The 15,508-nt window shown below is 45.2% G+C and overlaps 1 protein-coding gene across 1 annotated transcript in view; it reads right to left on the reverse strand.

Annotated features, from left to right (window-relative positions):
• The window catches only part of LOC122792777 (atrial natriuretic peptide receptor 1-like), a 1,260,614-nt gene that overhangs the window by 1,059,832 nt on the left and 185,274 nt on the right, over window positions 1–15,508 (reverse strand). The gene's annotated exons all lie outside the window — the stretch shown is intronic.

Consider the following 15,508-nt stretch of genomic DNA (forward strand, 5'->3'; position numbering starts at 1 on the left):
TTCTGAAATAACACTCAATGTTTTTTTTCACTCTGTAAGTGTAGGTAGTAATGTCTGGGAGACTGTGTGTGTGTGTGTGTGTGTGTGTGTGTGTGTGTGTGTGTGTGTGTGTGTGTGTGTGTGCGTGTGTGCGTGTGCGTGTGTGTGTGTGTGTGTGTGTGTGTGTGTGTGTGTGTGTGTGTGTGTGTGTGTGTGTGTGTGTGTGTGTGTGTGTGTGTTCTCATAAAGCTTTTATCTAGGAAGTCTTGCTGACCACCATATAAATTCCCACATCGCCATATACTTTTGAGCATCATTTACTGCAAGAGTACAGCCTTTGTAAATCTATATCCTACTAAAAAATGAAAAATGAATATAAATTCATTTAATACATCTTTTAGGACTCATATAGTACCATGTTTTGTTTTCCTCCTCCTGGATGCAATTTTTTTTTTACTTTTGCTCCCTTTGTACTTCGGGAGTCTTTCTTCTACCTTACAGGTTATTAGTTACTAAACATGCAGTTCACTAGATCACTGAGCATAGCCCAATAGACCCAAAGCACTGTTTGGTCAAGGCACACAGGAGGCAAAGGAAGGCTGAAGGATCCAAATCCTGGGCCTAAGGGAAGCAGCTTTTCAACAGCCCACTGCCTTAATTCCCTTTGCTAACTGCTGCTTCTGTCTCTGCCACTCTCTCTACCTTTTCTCCATGAAATTTTTTTCAGCTTCATTTTTTTCTACTTTTTTCTTAAGCGTTTCACTATGTATTCCATGGGTGTTTAGTACATTACACTCAGGTGCACGACATGTAAACACAACAGGTCATACCTTTCTGCATGAAATGTGTTACCTTGAATGCGTATAAGCTATAAACATACATACACAAAGAGAATATTAATTTATGAAAATATTTACAAATGTAAAATAAGTACTTTTGCATAAAGGCAAGCCTTTCTCCCACCCCCATGTAGAGAGCTTTACCTCCACTCCCTCCTACTTATATATTCTCAGTCCAGGGTGGATCCAGCTTGGAGAAAGAATGATGCAATTGTTAAATCACGAAAACAAGGCTCTCTCTTTCTTCCCTACCTGTCGATCTTGGAAGAGAATTTAAACTAAATATTTTACAACTTGTGCAGCCATAAGTAGCAAGAAACAGCATTGTAAGCCAACATTCTTGAGCAAATAGCAAAACAAGCTAACACAGCTCAAGTAAATCAGGCTAAACCATCCTATAAATCTCCTTTTTAGCTTATTCACATAATTAATATACTGGCATGTAATGGCAGTCTGCTGGGTGCCTCATATACATAGTGCATTTTGATTGCACTGTCTGTATAACAGAGTACTGTAAAACTATGCTGTATCTTCATTTGTTTATCTATGGTTTCTTTGTTTCAACACCTATCAGTGTAGGTTCCATTTACAGCACAGGTTCCCAAAGAAAAGCTCCAGAATAGACTGACTGGCTTCAAAATTCATAAAATTATGCATTTCAGTTGTTGTTGTGTCTTTTGGCTTTTTCCTGGTTAGGGGTCGCCACAGCAGAACTCCGGTCCACTAATGATTGGCAGTGGATTTTTATGTGCCGAGTTGCCAGCCTGACGCACAACCTTCAATGAAGGTACACCCATTCATGCATGTCTCCATGCAGAAGACGCTCTAATTGAGAATCAAACTGGACAGCATCTTACTGTGAGGCGACAACGCTACCGCAGCACCACCACTGCAGAAAAAGTATGTATTTCAGTACAATAACCAAATCATCTTAGACAAAAGAGAGCAAACATTTGTCAGTACTGAATGTTAAGTTATATAGGAGCTGTACTACAGCATTAGTGCTTAAAGATGTGTCATCAAAAATGTTTACAGGGAGTAAGATGCATCATTTTTGTATTTTATTTTATTCTTGTATTGCTCCCTTTATCGATTTAAGGGTTTAGAGGTAGTTGGGAACTATCCCAGCATAAAATTGGCACAAGGCACAGAAAGTATTCACAGATAAGACACCAGTCTATTGTAGGGCACGTGCACCACACACACACACACACACACACACACACACACACACACACACACACACACACACACACACACACACACACACACACACACACACACACACACACACACACACACACACACACACACACACACACACACTCATCATGCAAATGCCTACTGGCAGTTTGTAGACTCATCATTTCACTCACAGTATGTCCTTGAGAAGTGGAAGTAAAAGTACAGTTTTGTACCTACCATAAATGTAGATGTTCGAGGATCCACATTGCTGCAGTCCTAACTATTGGGTAGTCCGCTGTCCAGTCGGCCCGAATACCAAAGTATATGGCTGACGTCGGTCAGGGCGCATTAGACTGACGTCAGTACGTCAGGGTACTAATGCGCATGACCGACGTCATATCCTCAGTCTTTTCTTGCCCCAGATGTCAGAAGACCCTGAAAAGCTAAGGCCAAAACCAAAAATTCCAAAAATACCTGCACCAAAAATATGTACAATATATACAAAATTACCAGAATATAATCTCACCTACACAACCACCCTTAAACACAGAGGGGAAGGAGGGAGGGTAAATTGGACTGCAGCAATGTGGATCCTCGAACATCTACATTTATGGTAGGTACAAAACTGTACTATGTTCTTCATTCCACATTGCTGCAGTCCTAACTATTGGGTAGAATCCCAAAGCAGAGGTAAGGGAGGCTGGCAAATCATAAGGAAGCAGGAACTGACAACATGCCTTGCAAAATAGCTGTGGCAAAACCAGCCCTAGACTTAGAGTAGAGAGGAAGGTGATAATGCTTAGAGAAAGTATGCACTGAACTCCAAGTAGCTGCCTCCAAAATATCCTTAGTGGTCACCCCCCTTAGAAATGCTGTAGAAGTGGCAGTAGCCCTAGTGGAATGAGGCCTAATTCCAGCTGGAATCTCCTTGCCATGATGGGAATAACAAAATGCAATGCAAAACCCAATCCACCTAGAAATAGTTTGTTTTGACACAGGCTTGCCCTGCGAACCCAAAGCAAAAGAAACAAACAACTGCTGAGACTGCCTAAAATCCTTAGTCCTGCTCAAATAATAACGCAATTGCCTGTGTACATCTAAAGAGTGCAAAATCTTTTCCCCTTTATTTTGGGGATCTGCATAAAAAGTAGGCAAATGAATAGTTTGGTTTAAAGCCACACTAGAAACCACCTTAGGCATAAAGGAAGGATTAGTGCGTAATGATACCCTATCCTTATGGAAAATCAAAAAGGCTCTACCGCCATAAGGGCCTGCAACTCAGAAACCCTTCTTGCAGAAGTAATGGCCAACAAAAAGCAGTCTTCCATGACAAATATTTCAATTCAGCAGTAGCCGAGGCTCAAAGGTTGTAGAGTAAGTTTCTCCAACACAAAATTGAGATCCCAAGCAGGAGTAGGAGCTCTACGTGGGGGTCTTATATTCTTTGCCCTCTAAGAAATTGCTTGAACAAAGGATGCGAAAACAATGGTGGGTCACAATCATAGTGAGCTGAAATTGCTGCAGCATGAATCTTAATGGAAGAGAAAGACAAACCTTTGTCCAATAACTCAGTAAGATATTGAAGAGCCACACTCAAATTAGGCTCAGAAATCTCCAAATTGTTTGCTGCACTCCAAAATAAAAATCTCTTCCATTTTTCTGCGTACACTTTCCTTGTACTAGGTCTTCTGGCTTCCATAATCACATTTAAAACTTGTTGAGGAAGTTGAGACCTGCTGTCTTTCAAAACAGAATATGCCAGGCTGTTAGATGAAGAGATTGAAGCTTGACATTGAGCAGGTGACCGTCCCTCTGAGACAACAGGTGTGGAATCAAGGGTAAAGGCCATGGAGGCTTCCTTACCAGACTCCTCAGTAATGGGTACCAGTGCTGCCGAGGCCAATCTGGAGCTATTAAAATCATCCTTGGCTTGTCTTGTCTGACCTTTAGAAGCACCTTTGGGAGAAGAGGCAGAGGTGGAAAAGCATACACATGAAGATTTTTCCAACTGAAAGAAAGAGCATCCACTTTCCAAGCTGTGTGATGAAACCTCTTTGTGCAAAACTTTGGCAGCTGGTGGTTTAGTGGAGAAGCGAACAGATCTATGTCTGGAGTTCCCCATGACACTGTCAATTTTGAAATACATGAAGATCCAGTTTCCACTCGTGGGGATCCATGATTTGTCTGCTTAACACATCTGCTAAGGAGTTCTGTGCTCCGGCAGAAACCTTGCCTGAAGAGTTAGTTGCAAGCTGAGCGCAGTCTCCCATAAAATCATTGCTTGCCTGCACAATGGGTAAGAATGTGTTCCCCCTTGTTTGTTGATGTACCACATGACAGTTGTGTTGTCTGTTAGAATCAACACCTGCCCTGGAAGAAGTAACTCCTTGAAAGCCATTAATGCAAACTGGACTGCTAACATCTCTTTCATGTTGATATGTAGATGCTGTAGTCTGGCAGGCCACTTGTCTTGTATCCACTTTCCATTTAGATGAGCTCCCCAAGCAATGTCTGAGGCATCTGTCGTTAGAATCTGACTCGCCTCTGGCCGGGTCACAGAGAGTCCCTTGTTTAGGTGACATTCCTGAGCCCACCACAGAAATTCCTTTTGAATGCAAGGTATTATTTGAATGACAGTGTCCAAATCCTGGCAGTGCTGTGTCCATACATTTTTGAGATACCATTGCAGCTTCCTCATATGCAGTTTGGCATTGGGAAGCACCAGAATACAAGATGCCATGAACCCTAAGGCTTGAAGGACTGTCCTTGCAGTCAGCCCGGACTGAAGAGATAGTTGATGGAAGTAACTGGAAAGAGTCTTTTGTTTGTCCGGGGTTAAAAAGGCCATCTGGGCTGCTGTATTCAGTCTCACACCCAGAAAGCACATGTCTTGAGAGGGTACTAGACTGGACTTTATTTCGTTCACAGAATACCCTAGGCATCTTAGCACTGCTATGACATAATCCAAATGCTGTAGAAGGTCTTCTTTTCTTGAGCTAGAATCAGGCAGTCGTCCAAGTAAGGATAGATTTGAATTCCTTTTAGCCTGAAGTAAGTTATCACTGGAGCCAGAACCTTTGTGAATACTCTGGGCAGTGGATAAGCCAAAGGGCAATGCAGAGAACTGATAATGAGAATTTCCAGCTCGAAAACGCAGATACTTCCTGCAACTTAGTCTTATAGGCACATGAAGGTAAGCTTCCTTGAGATCTAAAGTTACCATCCAGTGATCCTTGCCCAGCAGAGGTAAAAGCTGTTGTAACGTCAACATTTTGAACTTGGGAATGTCCAGATAAGTGTTGAGGATAGATAGATCCAAAATTGGCCTCCACGTGTTCCCCTTCTTCGGTACTAGGAACAGGCGAGAATAAAATCCTAGGCCCCTTTCTGGCACAGGAACTGGCTGAATGGCCCCTATGTGGAGCAACAGAGAAATTTGCTTGTGAGCCTCTTGTCTTTGTAGAGGAGGAATGTCTGGCATGCCTTTGAAAGGAGGCATGGTATGGAAATAAAACCTGTAACCGTGGTGAATGATATCCAGAACCCATCTGTCTTGGGTAATTAAATCCCAATTTTCTTTGAAAAGAGACAGCCTTCCTCCCAAAGGTGCTGCCAGGCGAGAATGTACTGGCAGCTGAAAAGGCAGGTCATTGGGTCTGCTTACGAAAGGACTGACCCCTGCCCTCACCAGAAGTCTGAGCAGGAGAACTCCCTGTCCTAGGCCTAAAAGAACCTTGAGCTCTGCCCCTACCACGTCTAGACCTACCCCTAGACTGGGAATCATAAGCAGGATAAGTCCATCCCTTAGTAGGCCAATTTCTACTAAACTTCGGAGGCTGCACCTGCAAAAATCCTTAACAGTTTGCATAGACTTAGCCTTGTCCTCCATTTTCTTTAAGACTGCTTCCACAGGCGAACCAAACAACACATCAGACTGCAAAGGAGCATCCAAAATCCTTGTTTTAACATGCTCAGCTAAATTCTGATCTCTCAACCATGCATGCCTACGAAGAACAGAACCAGTGGCAGCCACCCTCGAGGAGGCCTGCACAGCATCAAAACCACATTGCAAGGAATGTTTACCCACCTGTTCAGACACATGAACTAAATCCTGCAACTCTTTACACTCAATACCTTCTGCCAGAGCATCCACCTTAGATTTCAATTGTGAAAGGAGATAATTCTGATATTTTAACATGTGAAACTGACAATTCAACGCCCTCATGGCTAAAGTGGAAGAAGTATACACTTTCTTTCCCCATCTATCCAAAGCCCTTGCCTCTTTATCAGGAGGAACAGGATTTTTAACAACAGAGGCCTTCACACCTTTAGGCCCCTGAGAGACAGTTTCTGGGTCTGCCCTAGGACTCTTAAAAGATACTTATGAGCTTCAGGCACCCTATAGTACCTATCCGGTTTAACTGGGGCAGGAGGCAAAGAATCAGGATTGAGGGAAGCCTCTGCAAAAACATCTTCCACCACATTCAGAACAGGAGGTATAGCTAAAGGCCTATGCTGGGGTAAAAACAAGAATTCCCTAAGCCTCTTCCTGGAATCAGAGAAATCTTGACCTTCCCATTTAAAATGCTCCCTCATGGAATGCAGAGTCTCTGAAAATGAAAAATCCTCAGGAGGAGAAGCTGAAGGAGTAGAATCATCCACATCAGAATCAGAATAAGGAGGATACTCCTGCAAGTCTTCAGCCGAAGACTCAGAAGCCTCCGAACATTGTTCAAAACTCTCAAACTCAGGTTCTACCCTAGGCCTCTTATCAGGAGGGGGCATAGAACCTCTAATCATAGTAATCAAATCCTCTGCCATTTTAAGCATATGTTTCTTAGGCAAAGACCCTGAAGCACTAGGAGAAACCCCCACTGAAGTTAAACTTGGCCTGCCTCTCAAAGAAGCCTTGGAAACAGAAGGGGAGGCCCTAACCACCTTAGGAAGAGAGGGAAGAACAGCCACCTGAGAAGCCCCCTCAGCCTGGCCTACTTCCTGCGAGGATACATCCTGTAACAGTAAAGTCTCTCCCTGAGACTCCAAAGAAACACCTGGCAAAACCTCCGGCTCCAGTGAGCCTTCTAAAGATCCGACGTCAAGGACTGTCGGTTCTTCCACTCTAGGCTTTGCTGCTTTGTCCTTGCGCTTTTTGGCGAGCGGGCGTCGGAGCCTCCGGCGGCATTTTATAATTACAACGCTTCCCAAAAACTAACCTGGCACAGTCTAACCTTCTCTTAATAGTGCGTTTGTTAAATCTAGCACAAGAGCGGCATCCAACAACGTCGTGCTCAGGCCCTAAACAAGGTATACACAAAGTATGGTAATCCCTATGAGGTATCTGTTTCCCACAAGAAATACAGTTATTCACTTTTTCTGACATCCGGTTAAATACTGAGGCAAGAAAAAACAAAATATTCCCAACGGGTACTTAGCCAACTTTGATTCGGTCTGAAACTCTGACTTCAGAAACTTTCAGAACGCCAACCTGCACTCGCAAAATTGCTTCTGCATCGGACCATGCGGCAAAAAAGACTGAGGATATGACGTCGGTCATGCGCATTAGTACCCTGACGTACTGACGTCAGTCTAATGCGCCCTGACCGACGTCAGCCATATACTTTGGTATTCGGGCCGACTGGACAGCGGACTACCCAATAGTTAGGACTGCAGCAATGTGGAATGAAGAACATCCAGAACTTTCCAAAATCCTCTACATAGCATAAGAAAGATATAAATACTGTATAGAAGGCAACCCTCTCTGGAACCGAACTAGAGAACAACAGCTGTGTGGCAAGAAAAAAAGTTACCAGTGCACCACTGTAGCACCAGTGTTCTGCTGTCAGAGGCACTGGAAAACATCTTGACATTTGAGTTTATTGAGTCAGAGTTTAAAAAAAGGTCATAAGCAAGTAATATACTACATTTTACTCTTGATAATAAGTGATTTACATCACCTTTGTAAGCAGTGACAGAATGGTTGGCAAAAGAAAACAAATTCTCTCAAGGTGATCTGAAACATTCTTGCTTTGCAGTTTATGATTTTGGAGAAAAAACATACATTTTGCTTTAGACAGCAATAAAAGACGCTTTCAGAAGTGCTAATAAAGGAGCTAACAATAAATTCTTATACAAATAAAAAGTCCATCCCCGGGATTCATGAAGCTCGGCGCAAGGCCGGTGTAAGGCTTGCGCCGGCAGTGCAGTGTATAATCGGCGTAGCAGCGCCACATGCATAGTAATGAGTGCGCGCCGCAACCACAGACACGTGCAGAGGGCACATGCGCAAGCCCAAGTAGGATGTACCCGTAGGCGTGGCCAAGCCGGCAGGCGATGAGCAACCTAAAGTGCTGACTGTCACAGGCCGCCTGCAATAGTAACCGCACCAGCCAGGGTCCGTGGATAATGAAACGTACGCAGAGTATGCAACATAGTACCCGTTCACACAAAACAGAGAACCAAACAATAACCCACGAAGTCCAAATTGTACCCGTGCAAGGAACAAAGGATACGCGTAATACCGTGTCAGTCACGCAATGCACTGTCAGTGGGCATACCCAGTGAAGGTGTACCGCAGCATGTCAGCGCGCCATACCTACACACAAGTAGCCCCATGGGCATGGTCACCAGCAGTAGTGAGAGTACACAGCCAGGCAGCCGTGTCGATATAAAAACCAGAAGGAAACCAGATACCATAAACACAGACAAACATGTGCATAGCAACATGTACTACACCCAGCAACGTGCCCGTCGCATACACATAGGACGGTGTATGCCGAAGCGTAATATCCAGAAGCAGAACCCATGCATGCAAATGTAATACACAACAGCCCCGTCATAGCACGTAACCCGCACCCATGTACGACCGTGCACCATACCCAGCTAGCAGCCTTGCGCAGCTGCACACCTACACACAATGGGTATACCTCAAATGTAGTATGAAGTATTGTCCTAGGCAGTGCCAAGCAGGCAAATATGTACCCCACATGTCAACATCCCACCTCAGGTACTGATATCCAAATGGCTGCATGTGAATGTGTCGGCAGAATGTGTACATCCCGCATGTGGTATGGACCTGTCGAAACCCCATAGGCGTTCACACGCCACGGTGTCCATAACTGTACACATCTGGACAAGGCAGTATGTTCAGCCACCGTACTGATGATTAGCTATGCAGACATGTCAAACACAACACATATGGTGGAACATCTGCCCACCAAGCAGGACGCCCCAACAGGGTGCCACATGCACAGAAGGTGAAGGTGGGACATCACACGTTGAGAATAGCGTTGCCGGATGGCCAAACACCCACGGCCAATGCAAAGGATGGAATAACATGTATATGCCTGGATGAATGGGTATGTCATAGCATGGGAATAGGCTAAGCTATCCAACATAATAGCCATGCGTACCAGATACAAACTGCCAGTAACACGCAGTAGTAATGCAGGAAGGCATACACGACTGTGGGAATATCACAGGACATATGGCACGTGCCAAGTGTTGATGCATGACACAAATGTCCAGGATGGGGCTCCCTGCAAAGAGGAACATGTGCCAACCCCACCCCCCACAGATGTACTGGCAGTGGAAACACAACCCAAACACACACCAACACCACCGTCCATCCCATGATAGCAACGGAGGCTGGTCAAAGACCACCATGATGCGTGCACAAACAGGGACACGTGTAACCGTTGCCCTGACAACCCCCCACAGGCCAACGAATAATAGTATGGACATATGCATGTAATGCTGTGAAGGATGTGTGGTAGTCCTCAGTATCACAGAGGTAGGTACACAGATACAATGTAATCAACCGTGACGTATGTGCACTGTACACAGCATACCTGCAGGTAATACATAGTTCAATCATGTGCCACAGAAATATACACATACGAATGAGGACAGGGGATAGACAAGTGTGAATGGGACAAACTATGAACATAGGTTCATAGGTCCATAGGTACATAGTAGGCTATCCGCCCAAGGGCAGCTATAACCCTAGCCCATAGTTATGTTGCCTTTGCCACCCCTCCAGTTCGAAGAAAACAATGCCTATTATATTGCTGTACCTCTGTCAAGCAGTGACATTGAAGTAATCCCTGGGGTATATCTGCAATCTCACATCCATTGGTCAAGATCCCCCTCAAACAAGGCCAGCGAGGTGCCCTGCCTCACATGTACTGGGATGTTGTTCCACAGCATAGTGAGTGTCTGGGCGATGAATCTGTCCCTCCAGCACAGTCTATTAATGACCGTGTCAAGGTTCACGTCACCTGCCCCTGTGGTTCTGAGGGATGTAGATTCATTAGGTGAAGCATAGTCATCAAATATGGGTCGACATGGCCTTGTATGTCAGGCACAGGTCACCACTGAGCAAGTGGTATGTGACTGAATGGAGCAGGAGTCCTTTCAGTTGGGCAGCATAACACATATTCCTGAGACCCTGCATCCGTTTGACGATGAACTTATGGGGCCTTCCCAGCTGCTGCAGGTGTCGGGTCAGATACCATCCGAACAGGGCATTGTACTCAATCATAGGTCTAATGAGTGATGAGTACAAGGAGACGATGACCTCCCCAGATCTAGATGTGAATCCCTGCATGATCAGGTGGGGAATGTAGAAGGTCTACCTAACTACGTTAGCAACGTGTGTGTCGAACGAACGGTTACTGACAACCTGGGTCCCCAGATCCCTGGTAACTCCCTCTGTGCTCAGTGGATTGCCACCTATATGGCAGCTAGGGGTAACCTTGTTCTTCCCGAAGGGTATGACTATGCATTTCCCGGCATTTAGCTGTAGGCCATGTCCCTGGCACCAGATATCCATATCTGTGAGGCCCTTCTGAAGGATATCTGTGTCAGATGTGCGTCCCACTATGGCACCCAGTTCGCAGTCATCTGCAAACATTGACAGCCATAACCCCCCTGTGTTTGCTTGTACTTTGGAAATGTAGATGCTGAAAAAGAGTGGACCCAGGACTGAGCCCCGTGGGACACCGCCTGTGACCGGCTGTGAGTCTGACATGGTGCCAGCAACTATGACCGTGTGGGTTCTGTCACCTAGCCAGTTTGCAACCCATCCTGTGATGTACAGGTTCACATCCAAGCCGATGGGTTTATCAATGATACCTGAGGGGGGTATTGTGTTGAAGGCCTTTGCCAGGTCGAGGTAGGCTGTATGGACTGTCTGACCCTCATCAATGGCCTCGGTGACTGTCCCTAAAAAGTCAACCAAGTTTAAAATGCATGATCTGCCTTTGACCAAGCCAAACTGGGTTTGATGCAAAGTATGCAAGTCCCCTATGTCTTCATCTATGAGTTCCATTATGATCCTTCTCCATGGCTTTGCAGATAAGGCTTGTCAAGCTAATGCGACGGTAATTACCAGGGTCAGTGTAGGCACCGCCCCTGTGAAGTGGGACTACAGTCGCCTTGCGCCACAACTTGGGTACGTTACCTGAGGTGAGGCTAAGATTAAACAGCTGTCCTAACTGTGGGTCTAATTCCTCATTGAGGTCGTGGAGTACACAGCCGGGACACCATCTGGTCCCATGGATGCTGTGTTTACTGCCTTGGAGAGAGTATTTCCCACCTGTGCGTTACAGATGTTTCGGGGGCCACAATCCTCTGGTACAGATATCTCTCCATGTGGGGGGGAGGTGGGGGAGATGTTTGCACCGAACCTGTCAGCCAGTATGTTGGCAATGTGTGTAGGTTCAGTGAACTTCACATCATTCTGAACCAAGTCCGAGCATATCTGGGAGTGTCCTCCCAGGTGTCCAACATAGCTAAAGAAGGCCGTATGATTGTCTGTCAAGTCCTTGGTGATATATCTGTCGGATTTGCCCTGGATGATGTCATGAGAGCTTGTAGTCCTTCACATATAATGAGCAAGGGTGTCATACCTTACAAGGATTCTGCTCAGTCTTGTAGTAGCTACCTCCTTTTGTTGTAGAGCATGTGTATGGCTGAGGTACACCAGACTGGATGCTTGGCTTTGATACAAAGAGTCACAGTTGTGTAAGGGATTGCATGATCCATGCAGTCCTGTAGGTGCTGGTAGAAGGCATATGTAAATGATTCAGTGGCTTGAGTAATGTTTACCACTGGCTCAGGGGCCTTAAAGGAGACCACACTAGTGTTTAGAAGTGTGAAGTTGGCTTCTGAGAAAGCCATATGTATGGTAACCGGCACCACCCACAGCATTGTATGCCAATAGCAGAAGCTAATGTATGTTGTCCAAACACACGTGTCCGTACACATGGAACATCATAGCAATAAACCACGCCTGGATGTGGGTGATGCTAGACATACCCATGGCAGACGTGGTGCGTTCCCGAGGCCGACGCCCGAGGGACCACACACATAGCCGGCCTTAGGCATAGGCCAAGTAGGCAGCTGCCTAGGGCGACGCTCTGCTAGGGGCACCTTTCCAGCCTTTATTTGGTGTAGGTAGACCAGGATGGGGGTAGCGGGTGATGTGGTGGGGGCACCATGGAGTCCTTTTGCCTAGGGCACCACCTGACCTAAGGCCACACCTACAGTACCCACACCCAGACGCGGGTCATTGCTAGTATGCTATATCATCTATGGAAAGAAACCATATATTCCCAGACATAATGGCACAGCATAATGCCTGTCCGCCGCCCAAAGCAGACATACGGCACCTGCGATGGTGCGGACGTACTGCGCGAGATGTCCGTAACCAATGTCGACACTGTCACGCTATGTGAAATAATGTCAACATAGCGACTCAATACTAAACAGCGACGGAGAGCCCAATGTCCCCGTTGCTGAGCTGTACAACCTGTTCCGCAATGTTAAATGTGTGTAGCAGAGCGGGACTGCCCCAAACTAAGCAACGGACATGTCCGTGGCTCGGTGGAAGCCGTCACGCAATGTTAAACCCATGTAATATAGCGATACAGGTTATAAATACCGAGGTTTAGTAATGGAAATAGGTCCGTTCGACCAGACCGTGTGCAATTACTATAACAAGATCTACAACGGGCATGCCGGCCAATCAGCGCACATGGTTAGGAATAATGGGGGGGGAGATGGTATCATAGACACAGACAAACCGTGCCCATGTGACTCGTCTGACATTCGTACACGGTCAGGGCAGTTCCGTACACTAGGCGGACAAGACCAGACCCCAAAGCACCACAGGAACACCCTGACAATCGAAGGCCTGTATGCGTAGGGGATATAAGCCCCTGTGATCTGAATATCCCTGCGGTCACGACATATGCAACCTGGGCCATGAGCGGGAGGGAATGAGGAATGTTTAACATGTAGTACCGCACCTTTCCCAGCAGGAGAATGGATGCCTGTGACGTACGTGAGTGCGGGGGGGTGGGGCGGGGGGATATGTAAATTTAGCTAAGTACCATGGGTATGCATGTAAATGAGACCGAACAGCTAACGTGTAGTGGTCACAGTAACCAGCAAACGTGAATGCAGTCCCGTTTGAATTACGACTATAGAACATATAAATGTGCACGTGTACGTAATGCGTCCATGCCGCAAAGACTGTTACATGTGTAAAGGTGAAAGTGCGTTCCGCACACGTCCGTCAACCGGATCAGAGATATGTTACCAGAACAGTCACAACTAACACAGGCCACGTAACCACACAGACCCAGTAAACATATGTAACCAGAATATGGATATGCATGTGCGCCTGCGCGTAACCCACAATTAGGAAATGCAAGTGCTCGTGTGCGTGTGTGATCCGCTCACAGCAGGGAATGTTAAGGCCATGTCCTCCACGTCAATCATACATGTCTCAAAACTGTCAGCCCCTGAAAGTGTGGAATCGGGCAATGCCATGTAAAGTACCGTTAGAAATAGTGAGAAACACACGCTATGTGATAAGACAAACATAGAATGTGGATAGAATAACGTGTGCGTTAGTAGTATGGATAGACGACGGTTATGCATCTGTAACTCGACCCACTTGTCAGAAGGTGCCCCCGTACGAAAAGTGTTCAGTGGGCTCACACATGTTGACCGGGCTAGGCTAGCTGGATATATGTCCAGTGTCAGCAGAGGCCCGTGGAGAAATGCTCCACACACAATAATAGCACAACATACCAAAGTACTCATATATGTAACCAAAGAAGAACAACAATAGAAAGTGTCCTGAAAGGACAGGTTACACACAGATCACAGACGACAAAGAAATATATGGCCAGTGGAAGCACGTCACAATTACGGGATCATGTCCCATAGAAGCAAGACGGTCTCACATGACACGCCAGCGAATTGCCAGATAGACACAGGTCAATGTAACACACAGCAACATTAAGGGCCAACCAGCCGTACACCATGCCCGAACCTGTACAGTGGAAAGGTACGGCATGGTAATTGATGTGTGTACACAGGTAATCCACAGACAGTAACAAAGCAAGGTATGAAACGAGGGGTTCACATGTATATATCTACACACAGCAGTCCGGCCCATATATATGACGATGGACATAGATTGGTCACCTGAAAACAAGATGTAAACAACTACAGTTTAGTCCATATCATATTGATATAGTAATAATACAGTCATATTCATATTTAACATTGTGACCCTTATTTACATTCATATTTATACAATATATGCATGTAATTGTACTTATTTATTCCATGATTTGGAATCTTAATGCAACAATTATACACATTGATATACAAAAGCATTACCAACACACTACATTCTAAGGTTTACTCACAACAATTATCAACTATGTTTCAATATACTGATGGTATTGACCAATATTGTATTTATATTAACACATCATTGTTGTATCATTGTTTCCATTCAGTAATGTATGCAACACTGAGTTCTACATGTCACTTTATTATCAAGACTTGGAGCACGGTCCACTGAACTATGAGCAAGTCTATTAATTAGTTGACTTTAAACTGACTCTGAAGGAAGTATATAAGGGACGACTATCTAATGTATCTCGTACTCTGACGTTGCCCCATGTTAGTGGGTGAAAGAGCTCAGTATCCTATGACTGTGGAGTGTATCGTTTTTGTCATCGTCTGTCTTGGCATGGTTTATGTTCAAGAATGTCTTTTATGAAGATGACCAGAACTCAGGGTTTGCTGTATTTCCACTTACTGGAACATGGATATAGATAGGCCAAGTAATACATAATATGGGTAAGAAGAAAGGAACAGTTTACCAAGAATAAGCTAGGAAAAGGACCCACCAGGTCCTAAACCGAGAGCACCAAGCAAACACAATGTAGTGCTACGAAAACCAAGTGTTTCAAAAATGAACCCAAATGGTGTAAATCCAAAGATGCAAGTTAGCAACTGCTTTAAATAATCCTCAGAAGTCCCAATAGGAAAGATTCGCCACTTTATTGTCAAAATAACACTACCAAAACAAGTAGATCACGAGTGCTTTCGTCCGGTCTTACCGGGCTTTTTCAAGTGTAATTAGCTAAACCAATAACTCAAGCTTTTATAGAACTAATTGATTAAAATATCACCATGGT

This window comes from Protopterus annectens, chromosome 2.part0 (genome assembly GCF_019279795.1).
Source record: "Protopterus annectens isolate FY-2018-M chromosome 2.part0, PAN1.0, whole genome shotgun sequence".
In the NCBI taxonomy this organism is placed as follows: domain Eukaryota; kingdom Metazoa; phylum Chordata; order Ceratodontiformes; family Protopteridae; genus Protopterus; species Protopterus annectens.